This window comes from Ipomoea triloba, chromosome 9 (assembly GCF_003576645.1).
Source record: "Ipomoea triloba cultivar NCNSP0323 chromosome 9, ASM357664v1".
Lineage (NCBI taxonomy): Eukaryota > Viridiplantae > Streptophyta > Magnoliopsida > Solanales > Convolvulaceae > Ipomoea > Ipomoea triloba.
The window spans coordinates 14,310,537-14,322,742 of NC_044924.1; the positions used below are offsets into that span (position 1 = coordinate 14,310,537).

The 12,206-nt window shown below is 31.0% G+C and overlaps 7 non-coding genes across 7 annotated transcripts; all 7 read right to left on the reverse strand.

Moving 5' to 3' along the window:
* Positions 1-2,373: 2,373 nt before the first annotated feature.
* On the reverse strand, positions 2,374-2,446 carry TRNAV-UAC. Its single transcript has one exon. It is a non-coding gene; the product is annotated as a tRNA-Val (tRNA).
* Positions 2,447-2,884: 438 nt separating this feature from the next.
* Positions 2,885-2,957, reverse strand: TRNAV-UAC. Its single transcript has one exon. It is a non-coding gene; the product is annotated as a tRNA-Val (tRNA).
* Positions 2,958-3,395: 438 nt separating this feature from the next.
* On the reverse strand, positions 3,396-3,468 carry TRNAV-UAC. The gene has a single exon. It is a non-coding gene; the product is annotated as a tRNA-Val (tRNA).
* A 964-nt stretch (positions 3,469-4,432) lies between these two features.
* On the reverse strand, positions 4,433-4,505 carry TRNAV-UAC. The gene has a single exon. It is a non-coding gene; the product is annotated as a tRNA-Val (tRNA).
* A 438-nt stretch (positions 4,506-4,943) lies between these two features.
* On the reverse strand, positions 4,944-5,016 carry TRNAV-UAC. Its single transcript has one exon. It is a non-coding gene; the product is annotated as a tRNA-Val (tRNA).
* A 438-nt stretch (positions 5,017-5,454) lies between these two features.
* On the reverse strand, positions 5,455-5,527 carry TRNAV-UAC. Its single transcript has one exon. It is a non-coding gene; the product is annotated as a tRNA-Val (tRNA).
* Positions 5,528-10,170: 4,643 nt separating this feature from the next.
* On the reverse strand, positions 10,171-10,243 carry TRNAV-UAC. The gene has a single exon. It is a non-coding gene; the product is annotated as a tRNA-Val (tRNA).
* Between the last annotated feature and the right edge of the window lie 1,963 nt (positions 10,244-12,206).

The following is a 12,206-nucleotide window of genomic DNA, read 5'->3' on the forward strand; positions in this document are numbered from 1 at the left end:
TTCTATAAGTCTAGAAGCTACCATAAAAATTTCATAATTTTTGGAGTAGTATAAGTGTGGTTTCAAAATCATTTTCCAAAACTGGTCCAGAGAGCAGAAAATCCGGACAGCACACTGCCAAGGGTAAAAATGTAATTTTCTGTGTTAATTCGTGAACCTAGGTGACCAAAACTTTTTATGAACATCAAGTACTATGAGTTAGGGTTCTACCATAAAAATTTCAAGTGAAAAAGAGTTCGGGAACTATCTTTACCGGCTCAATCTTTCAGACTGCGCTAGCTGAAATTTTCTTATAAGGAAGTGGTATTATGTATATGAAACCTATGTATATACGTGTAGTATATATATTTATGTGTGTATTATGTATATATATATATATATACACGTGTGATGTGTGTGTGTTTAAACTATATATATATATATATATGTACATATATGAGTATATATGTATAATTAAATGAAGGTTGTATCTCTATATATATAGTATGTGTAGTGTAACATATATATGTATATATATAAGTAATATATACATATTATATATGGTATGAGGTGGTTGTTAATGTGCCTAAATATTTAAGTTAAGCATGCTATGTATATTATAATGTGTGTGTAATGTATGTACAAAATGTTGTATTATGTATATTATAAGGCATGTATGTGCAGTGTATATATACTTAACGTGTATATATATACATATAGTATGTGTACTTTATGTGAATATGCATATGTGGGAAATGTTATGATTGAATGCATATATACATATGTGTGGTGATGATGGAAAATGTTTTGAGAAACAAGACTTTGAACTATTTTGAGAATGGTGATCGATTTAAAAAGGGGGACTTGATTTCGTGGAACATGTCCAAAAAAAGTGATTTTGACTCAAGGAGGATGAGAAAGGAAGGAAAATGGTTTTCAAACCCTTGGTTTCTAGTAAAGTTGAGGAGGACCTTGATTAGCCTTCGGGTGGCTTAAAGTGCCCTTGCCCAAGGTTGTTGTATGTAGTATGATCATTCATACTGAAGGTGCGAAGTCTATTCGCCGGGTACTATATAACTCGTTTGGATGAGGTATTCCTGCGGGGGTGTGCACACTTAAAGTATAGTTACTCTGAGAAGTCCGGGTAGGTGTCGTTTTTATGGACCTAGTAGGGCCAGCTAGGGATCATTTTAACGAACCTTACGTCCAGGGGATCAGTGTTAGACCGGGTGATGACCACTGAACCCGAGTTCGATGATCCAAGTGGTCAGGGAAGGAGTTAAGTGAATACTCCAAAGGCCTCACGCTTTCTATAAAGAAACTAAGTGGAAATTTTGTATGAAAATGTAGTTACGCTGTAGCTACGGAAAGGAGATGGTGAAAAGTGAGGAAAATGTCCTTTGAGGAAAGATTTTTCAAAGAATATGTTTGAGAACAAATATGGGATTTGTGTTTTCCCTTTTTCTGCTTATATGCTTAAATGTTTAGCATTATATGATCTGAGTAGGCAAATGACTATTATATGACCTCGTCTAGAGGGAAAATGATTAAGATGATATTGAAATTGTTGCCTATTATGTGTATAAATTGCTATTCGTAAAGGTTGCAGGTAGAACCTCGGCCGATGAGTAAGGATAGGGTTTTGATGTAATCAAGTTTTACAAAACCTTTATTTAGTTTTGGATAACCCATGGATATCCTTACTTAGCCGTCGTGCTAACTGCACTTCAATGTGTTTCTTATCAGTTGCAGATTAGTGTGGGCCCCTGTAGCCGATGAGCTCGGAATAGAAGGGAAGTACAGGTTGAGGTCTACTCTTTGATGTAGACAGGGATTGTTATTAATGTTGTAAGTTTAGCCTGTGCACTTAGATTGGAGTTTGTCAAAGAGGTGATAGAATTCACTCTAGGTGTGGCGGTAGCACCCGGTTTTCTGTTGATATGATGTAAGCTTCCGCAGCGTTTTATTACGGATTTTGTAATAAATGTAAGAGTTGAAAATTGGGGTGTAACAAGAGGTTATCCATTGAAATAGGCGAGTGTATTTCAATAATCGTGAAGTCAACTACAGAGAGGCATAACCTAGATCTATTCACGCATTGATATTTGATCCATGTGGAACCGAAGAAATAAGCGAGCATTTATTTAACAATTATATCTTAGATTATGCATATTTTCATGAGGATTTTGCATGACACATAAATAATAACGTGTTGTGTATATTACATATGTTATATAATTTAATGTGTGTATGTGAAATTTAATATAATGTGAAACCAATTTATATAATGTGTGAATATATGTTATAAATAGTCAATAATTTGCCAAAAATTCATCATCATTATTAAGTTCTGTAGTGATTAGATGATGACATTTAATCTATCTACGAGATATATGTTGATGCCCAGGATTGAACTGGGGACCTTTAGTGTGTAAGACTAACGTGATAACCACTACACCACATCAACTTATTAAATCAACCAACCATTGGAATTTTTAATATTTAATTTTCAACACCATGTCAGAAAATGAAGTTGTAGAGGTTATCCATGGAAATAGGCGAGTGTATTTCAATAATCGTGAAGTCAACTACAGAGAGGCATAACCTAGATCTATTCACGCACTGATATTTGATCCATATGGAACCGAAGAAATAAGCGAGCATTTATTTAACAATTATATCTTAGATTATGCATATTTTCGTGAGGATTTTGCATGACATATAAATAATAACGTGTTGTGTATATTACATATGTTATATAATTTAATGTGTGTATGTGAAATTTAATATAATGTGAAACCAATTTATATAATGTGTGTATATATGTTATAAACACTCAATAATTATCATAATTAATAAGTTCTGTAGTGATTAGATGATGACATTAATCTATCTACGAGATATATGTTGATGCCCAAGATTGAACTAGGGACCTTTAGTGTGTAAGACTAACATGATAACCACTACACCACATCAACTTATTATGTCAACCAACCCTTGGAATCTTTAATATTTCATTTTCAACACCAAGTCAGAAAATGAAGTTGTAGAGGTTATCCATGGAAATAGGCGAGTGTATTTCAATAATCGTGAATTCAACTACAGAGAGGCATAACCTAGATCTATTCACGCATTGATATTTGATCCATGTGGAACCGAAGAAATAAGCGAGCATTTATTTAACAATTATATCTTAGATTATGCATATTTTCATGAGGATTTTGCATGACATATAAATAATAACGTGTTGTGTATATTACATATGTTATATAATTTAATGTGTGTATGTGAAATTTAATATAATGTGAAACCAATTTATATAATGTGTGTATATATGTTATAAACACTCAATAATTATCATAATTAATAAGTTCTGTAGTGATTAGATGATGACATTAATCTATCTACGAGATATATGTTGATGCCCAAGATTGAACTAGGGACCTTTAGTGTGTAAGACTAACATGATAACCACTACACCACATCAACTTATTATGTCAACCAACCCTTGGAATCTTTAATATTTCATTTTCAACACCAAGTCAGAAAATGAAGTTTTAGAGGTTATCCATTGAAATAGGCGAGTGTATTTCAATAATCGTGAAGTCAACTACAGAGAGGCATAACCTAGATCTATTCACGCATTGATATTTGATCCATGTGGAACCGAAGAAATAAGCGAGCATTTATTTAACAATTATATCTTAGATTATGCATATTTTCATGAGGATTTTGCATGACACATAAATAATAACGTGTTGTGTATATTACATATGTTATATAATTTAATGTGTGTATGTGAAATTTAATATAATGTGAAACCAATTTATATAATGTGTGTATATATGTTACAAACAGTCAATAATTTGCCAAAAATTCATCATCATTATTAAGTTCTGTAGTGTGATTAGATGATGACATTTAATCTATCTACAAGATATATGTTGATGCCCAGGATTGAACTGGGGACCTTTATTGTGTAAGACGAACGTGATAACCACTACACCACATCATCTTATTAAATCAATACACCCTTGGAATTTTTAATATTTAATTTTCAACACCATGTCAGAAAATGAAGTTGTAGAGGTTATCCATGGAAATAGGCAAGTGTATTTCAATAATCGTGAAGTCAACTACAGAGAGGCATAACCTAGATCTATTCACGCACTGATATTTGATCCATATGGAACCGAAGAAATAAGCGAGCATTTATTTAACAATTATATCTTAGATTATGCATATTTTCGTGAGGATTTTGCATGACATATAAATAATAACGTGTTGTGTATATTACATATGTTATATAATTTAATGTGTGTATGTGAAATTTAATATAATGTGAAACCAATTTATATAATGTGTGTATATATGTTATAAACACTCAATAATTATCATAATTAATAAGTTCTGTAGTGATTAGATGATGACATTAATCTATCTACGAGATATATGTTGATGCCCAAGATTGAACTAGGGACCTTTAGTGTGTAAGACTAACATGATAACCACTACACCACATCAACTTATTATGTCAACCAACCCTTGGAATCTTTAATATTTCATTTTCAACACCAAGTCAGAAAATGAAGTTGTAGAGGTTATCCATTGAAATAGGCGAGTGTATTTCAATAATCGTGAAGTCAACTACAGAGAGGCATAACCTAGATCTATTCACGCATTGATATTTGATCCATGTGGAACCGAAGAAATAAGCGAGCATTTATTTAACAATTATATCTTAGATTATGCATATTTTCATGAGGATTTTGCATGACACATAAATAATAACGTGTTGTGTATATTAGATATGTTATATAATTTAATGTGTGTATGTGAAATTTAATATAATGTGAAACCAATTTATATAATGTGTGTATATATGTTATAAACACTCAATAATTATCATAATTAATAAGTTCTGTAGTGATTAGATGATGACATTAATCTATCTACGAGATATATGTTGATGCCCAGGATTGAACTGGGGACCTTTAGTGTGTAAGACGAACGTGAGAACCACTACACCACATCAACTTATTAAATCAACCAACCCTTGGAATCTTTAATATTTCATTTTCAACACCAAGTCAGAAAATGAAGTTGTAGAGGTTATCCATTGAAATAGGCGAGTGTATTTCAATAATCGTGAAGTCAACTACAGAGAGGCATAACCTAGATCTATTCACGCATTGATATTTGATCCATGTGGAACCGAATAAATAAGCGAGCATTTATTTAACAATTATATCTTAGATTATGCATATTTTCGTGAGGATTTTGCATGACATATAAATAATAACGTGTTGTGTATATTACATATGTTATATAATTTAATGTGTGTATGTGAAATTTAATATAATGTGAAACCAATTTATATAATGTGTGTATATATGTTATAAACACTCAATAATTATCATAATTAATAAGTTCTGTAGTGATTAGATGATGACATTAATCTATCTACGAGATATATGTTGATGCCCAAGATTGAACTAGGGACCTTTAGTGTGTAAGACTAACATGATAACCACTACACCACATCAACTTATTATGTCAACCAACCCTTGGAATCTTTAATATTTCATTTTCAACACCAAGTCAGAAAATGAAGTTGTAGAGGTTATCCATTGAAATAGGCGAGTGTATTTCAATAATCGTGAAGTCAACTACAGAGAGGCATAACCTAGATCTATTCACGCATTGATATTTGATCCATGTGGAACCGAAGAAATAAGCGAGCATTTATTTAACAATTATATCTTAGATTATGCATATTTTCATGAGGATTTTGCATGACACATAAATAATAACGTGTTGTGTATATTAGATATGTTATATAATTTAATGTGTGTATGTGAAATTTAATATAATGTGAAACCAATTTATATAATGTGTGTATATATGTTATAAACACTCAATAATTATCGTCATTACAAGTCCTGTAGTGATTAGATGATGACATTTAATCTATCTACAAGATATATGTTGATGCCCGGGATTGAACTGGGACCTTTAGTGAGTAAGACGAACGTGATAACCACTACACCACATCAACTTATTAAATCAATACACCCTTGGAATTTTTAATATTTCATTTTCAACACTAAGTCAGAAAATGAAGTTGTAGAGGTTATCCATTGAAATAGGCGAGTGTATTTCAATAATCGTGAAGTCAACTACAGAGAGGCATAACCTAGATCTATTCACGCATTGATATTTGATCCATGTGGAACCGAAGAAATAAGCGAGCATTTATTTAACAATTATATCTTAGATTATGCATATTTTCATGAGGATTTTGCATGACACATAAATAATAACGTGTTGTGTATATTACATATGTTATATAATTTAATGTGTGTATGTGAAATTTAATATAATGTGAAACCAATTTATATAATGTGTGTATATATGTTACAAACAGTCAATAATTTGCCAAAAATCCATCATCATTATTAAGTTCTGTAGTGATTAGATGATGACATTTAATCTATCTACGAGATATATGTTGATGCCCGGGATTGAACTGGGGACCTTTAGTGAGTAAGACGAACGTGATAACCACTACACCACATCAACTTATTAAATCAATACACCCTTGGAATTTTTAATATTTCATTTTCAACACCATGTCAGAAAATGAAGTTGTAGAGGTTATCCATGGAAATAGGCGAGTGTATTTCAATAATCGTGAAGTCAACTACAGAGAGACATAACCTAGATCTATTCACGCATTGATATTTGATCCATGTGGAACCGAAGAAATAAGCGAGCATTTATTTAACAATTATATCTTAGATTATGCATATTTTCATGAGGATTTTGCATGACACATAAATAATAACGTGTTATGTATATTACATATGTTATATAATTTAATGTGTGTATCTGAAATTTAAGATAATGTGAAACCAATTTATATAATGAGTGTATATATGTTACAAAGAGTCAATAATTTGCCAAAAATTCATCATCATTATGAAGTTCTGTAGTGTGATTAGATGATGACATTTAATCTATCTACGAGATATATCTTGATGCCCAGGATTGAACTGGGGACCTTTAGTGTGTAAGACGAACGTGATAACCACTACACCACATCATCTTATTAAATCAATACACCCTTGGAATTTTTAATATTTAATTTTCAACACCATGTCAGAAAATGAAGTTGTAGAGGTTATCCATGGAAATAGGCAAGTGTATTTCAATAATCGTGAAGTCAACTACAGAGAGACATAACCTAGATCTATTCACGCATTGATATTTGATCCATGTGGAACCGAAGAAATAAGCGAGCATTTATTTAACAATTATATCTTAGATTATGCATATTTTCATGAGGATTTTGCATGACACATAAATAATAACGTGTTATGTATATTACATATGTTATATAATTTAATGTGTGTATCTGAAATTTAAGATAATGTGAAACCAATTTATATAATGAGTGTATATATGTTACAAAGAGTCAATAATTTGCCAAAAATTCATCATCATTATGAAGTTCTGTAGTGTGATTAGATGATGACATTTAATCTATCTACGAGATATATCTTGATGCCCAGGATTGAACTGGGGACCTTTAGTGTGTAAGACGAACGTGATAACCACTACACCACATCATCTTATTAAATCAATACACCCTTGGAATTTTTAATATTTAATTTTCAACACCATGTCAGAAAATGAAGTTGTAGAGGTTATCCATGGAAATAGGCAAGTGTATTTCAATAATCGTGAAGTCAACTACAGAGAGACATAACCTAGATCTATTCACGCATTGATATTTGATCCATGTGGAACCGAAGAAATAAGCGAGCATTTATTTAACAATTATATCTTAGATTATGCATATTTTCATGAGGATTTTGCATGACACATAAATAATAACGTGTTATGTATATTACATATGTTATATAATTTAATGTGTGTATCTGAAATTTAAGATAATGTGAAACCAATTTATATAATGAGTGTATATATGTTACAAAGAGTCAATAATTTGCCAAAAATTCATCATCATTATGAAGTTCTGTAGTGTGATTAGATGATGACATTTAATCTATCTACGAGATATATCTTGATGCCCAGGATTGAACTGGGGACCTTTAGTGTGTAAGACGAACGTGATAACCACTACACCACATCATCTTATTAAATCAATACACCCTTGGAATTTTTAATATTTAATTTTCAACACCATGTCAGAAAATGAAGTTGTAGAGGTTATCCATGGAAATAGGCAAGTGTATTTCAATAATCGTGAAGTCAACTACAGAGAGACATAACCTAGATCTATTCACGCATTGATATTTGATCCATGTGGAACCGAAGAAATAAGCGAGCATTTATTTAACAATTATATCTTAGATTATGCATATTTTCATGAGGATTTTGCATGACACATAAATAATAACGTGTTATGTATATTACATATGTTATATAATTTAATGTGTGTATCTGAAATTTAAGATAATGTGAAACCAATTTATATAATGAGTGTATATATGTTACAAAGAGTCAATAATTTGCCAAAAATTCATCATCATTATGAAGTTCTGTAGTGTGATTAGATGATGACATTTAATCTATCTACGAGATATATCTTGATGCCCAGGATTGAACTGGGGACCTTTAGTGTGTAAGACGAACGTGATAACCACTACACCACATCATCTTATTAAATCAATACACCCTTGGAATTTTTAATATTTAATTTTCAACACCATGTCAGAAAATGAAGTTGTAGAGGTTATCCATGGAAATAGGCAAGTGTATTTCAATAATCGTGAAGTCAACTACAGAGAGACATAACCTAGATCTATTCACGCATTGATATTTGATCCATGTGGAACCGAAGAAATAAGCGAGCATTTATTTAACAATTATATCTTAGATTATGCATATTTTCATGAGGATTTTGCATGACACATAAATAATAACGTGTTATGTATATTACATATGTTATATAATTTAATGTGTGTATCTGAAATTTAAGATAATGTGAAACCAATTTATATAATGAGTGTATATATGTTACAAAGAGTCAATAATTTGCCAAAAATTCATCATCATTATGAAGTTCTGTAGTGTGATTAGATGATGACATTTAATCTATCTACGAGATATATCTTGATGCCCAGGATTGAACTGGGGACCTTTAGTGTGTAAGACGAACGTGATAACCACTACACCACATCATCTTATTAAATCAATACACCCTTGGAATTTTTAATATTTAATTTTCAACACCATGTCAGAAAATGAAGTTGTAGAGGTTATCCATGGAAATAGGCAAGTGTATTTCAATAATCGTGAAGTCAACTACAGAGAGACATAACCTAGATCTATTCACGCATTGATATTTGATCCATGTGGAACCGAAGAAATAAGCGAGCATTTATTTAACAATTATATCTTAGATTATGCATATTTTCATGAGGATTTTGCATGACACATAAATAATAACGTGTTATGTATATTACATATGTTATATAATTTAATGTGTGTATCTGAAATTTAAGATAATGTGAAACCAATTTATATAATGAGTGTATATATGTTACAAAGAGTCAATAATTTGCCAAAAATTCATCATCATTATGAAGTTCTGTAGTGTGATTAGATGATGACATTTAATCTATCTACGAGATATATCTTGATGCCCAGGATTGAACTGGGGACCTTTAGTGTGTAAGACGAACGTGATAACCACTACACCACATCATCTTATTAAATCAATACACCCTTGGAATTTTTAATATTTAATTTTCAACACCATGTCAGAAAATGAAGTTGTAGAGGTTATCCATGGAAATAGGCAAGTGTATTTCAATAATCGTGAAGTCAACTACAGAGAGACATAACCTAGATCTATTCACGCATTGATATTTGATCCATGTGGAACCGAAGAAATAAGCGAGCATTTATTTAACAATTATATCTTAGATTATGCATATTTTCATGAGGATTTTGCATGACACATAAATAATAACGTGTTGTGTATATTACATATGTTATATAATTTAATGTGTGTATGTGAAATTTAATATAATGTGAAACCAATTTATATAATGAGTGTATATATGTTACAAAGAGTCAATAATTTGCCAAAAATTCATCATCATTATTAAGTTCTGTAGTGTGATTAGATGATGACATTTAATCTATCTACAAGATATATGTTGATGCCCAGGATTGAACTGGGGACCTTTAGTGTGTAAGACGAACGTGATAACCACTACACCACATCATCTTATTAAATCAATACACCCTTGGAATTTTTAATATTTAATTTTCAACACCATGTCAGAAAATGAAGTTGTAGAGGTTATCCATGGAAATAGGCAAGTGTATTTCAATAATCGTGAAGTCAACTACAGAGAGGCATAACCTAGATCTATTCACGCATTGATATTTGATCCATGTGGAACCGAAGAAATAAGCGAGCATTTATTTAACAATTATATCTTAGATTATGCTTATTTTCATGAGGATTTTGCATGACACATAAATAATAACGTGTTGTGTATATTACATATGTTATATAATTTAATGTGTGTATGTGAAATTTAATATAATGTGAAACCAATTTATATAATGTGTGTATATATGTTATAAACACTCAATAATTATCGTCATATTAAGTTCTGTAGTGATTAGATGATGACATTTAATCTATCGACGAGATATATGTTGATGCCCAGGATTGAACTGGGGACCTTTAGTGTGTAAGACGAATGTGATAACTACTACACCACATCAACTTATTAAATCAACCAACCCTTGGAATTTTTAATATTTAATTTTCAACACCATGTCAGAAAATGAAGTTGTAGAGGTTATCCATGGAAATAGGCGAGTGTATTTCAATAATCGTGAAGTCAACTACAGAGAGGCATAACCTAGATCTATTCACGCACTGATATTTGATCCATATGGAACCGAAGAAATAAGCGAGCATTTATTTAACAATTATATCTTAGATTATGCATATTTTCGTGAGGATTTTGCATGACACATAAATAATAACGTGTTGTGTATATTAGATATGTTATATAATTTAATGTGTGTATGTGAAATTTAATATAATGTGAAACCAATTTATATAATGTGTGTATATATGTTATAAACACTCAATAATTATCGTCATTACAAGTCCTGTAGTGATTAGATGATGACATTTAATCTATCTACAAGATATATGTTGATGCCCGGGATTGAACTGGGGACCTTTAGTGAGTAAGACGAACGTGATAACCACTACACCACATCAACTTATTAAATCAATACACCCTTGGAATTTTTAATATTTCATTTTCAACACTAAGTCAGAAAATGAAGTTGTAGAGGTTATCCATTGAAATAGGCGAGTGTATTTCAATAATCGTGAAGTCAACTACAGAGAGGCATAACCTAGATCTATTCACGCATTGATATTTGATCCATGTGGAACCGAAGAAATAAGCGAGCATTTATTTAACAATTATATCTTAGATTATGCATATTTTCATGAGGATTTTGCATGACACATAAATAATAACGTGTTGTGTATATTAGATATGTTATATAATTTAATGTGTGTATGTGAAATTTAATATAATGTGAAACCAATTTATATAATGTGTGTATATATGTTATAAACACTCAATAATTATCGTCATTACAAGTCCTGTAGTGATTAGATGATGACATTTAATCTATCTACAAGATATATGTTGATGCCCGGGATTGAACTGGGGACCTTTAGTGAGTAAGACGAACGTGATAACCACTACACCACATCAACTTATTAAATCAATACACCCTTGGAATTTTTAATATTTCATTTTCAACACTAAGTCAGAAAATGAAGTTGTAGAGGTTATCCATTGAAATAGGCGAGTGTATTTCAATAATCGTGAAGTCAACTACAGAGAGGCATAACCTAGATCTATTCACGCATTGATATTTGATCCATGTGGAACCGAAGAAATAAGCGAGCATTTATTTAACAATTATATCTTAGATTATGCATATTTTCATGAGGATTTTGCATGACACATAAATAATAACGTGTTGTGTATATTACGTATGTTATATAATTTAATGTGTGTATGTGAAATTTAATATAATGTGAAACCAATTTATATAATGTGTGTATATATGTTATAAACAGTCAATAATTTGCGTCATTACAAGTTCTGTAGTGATTAGATGATGACATTTAATCTATCTAC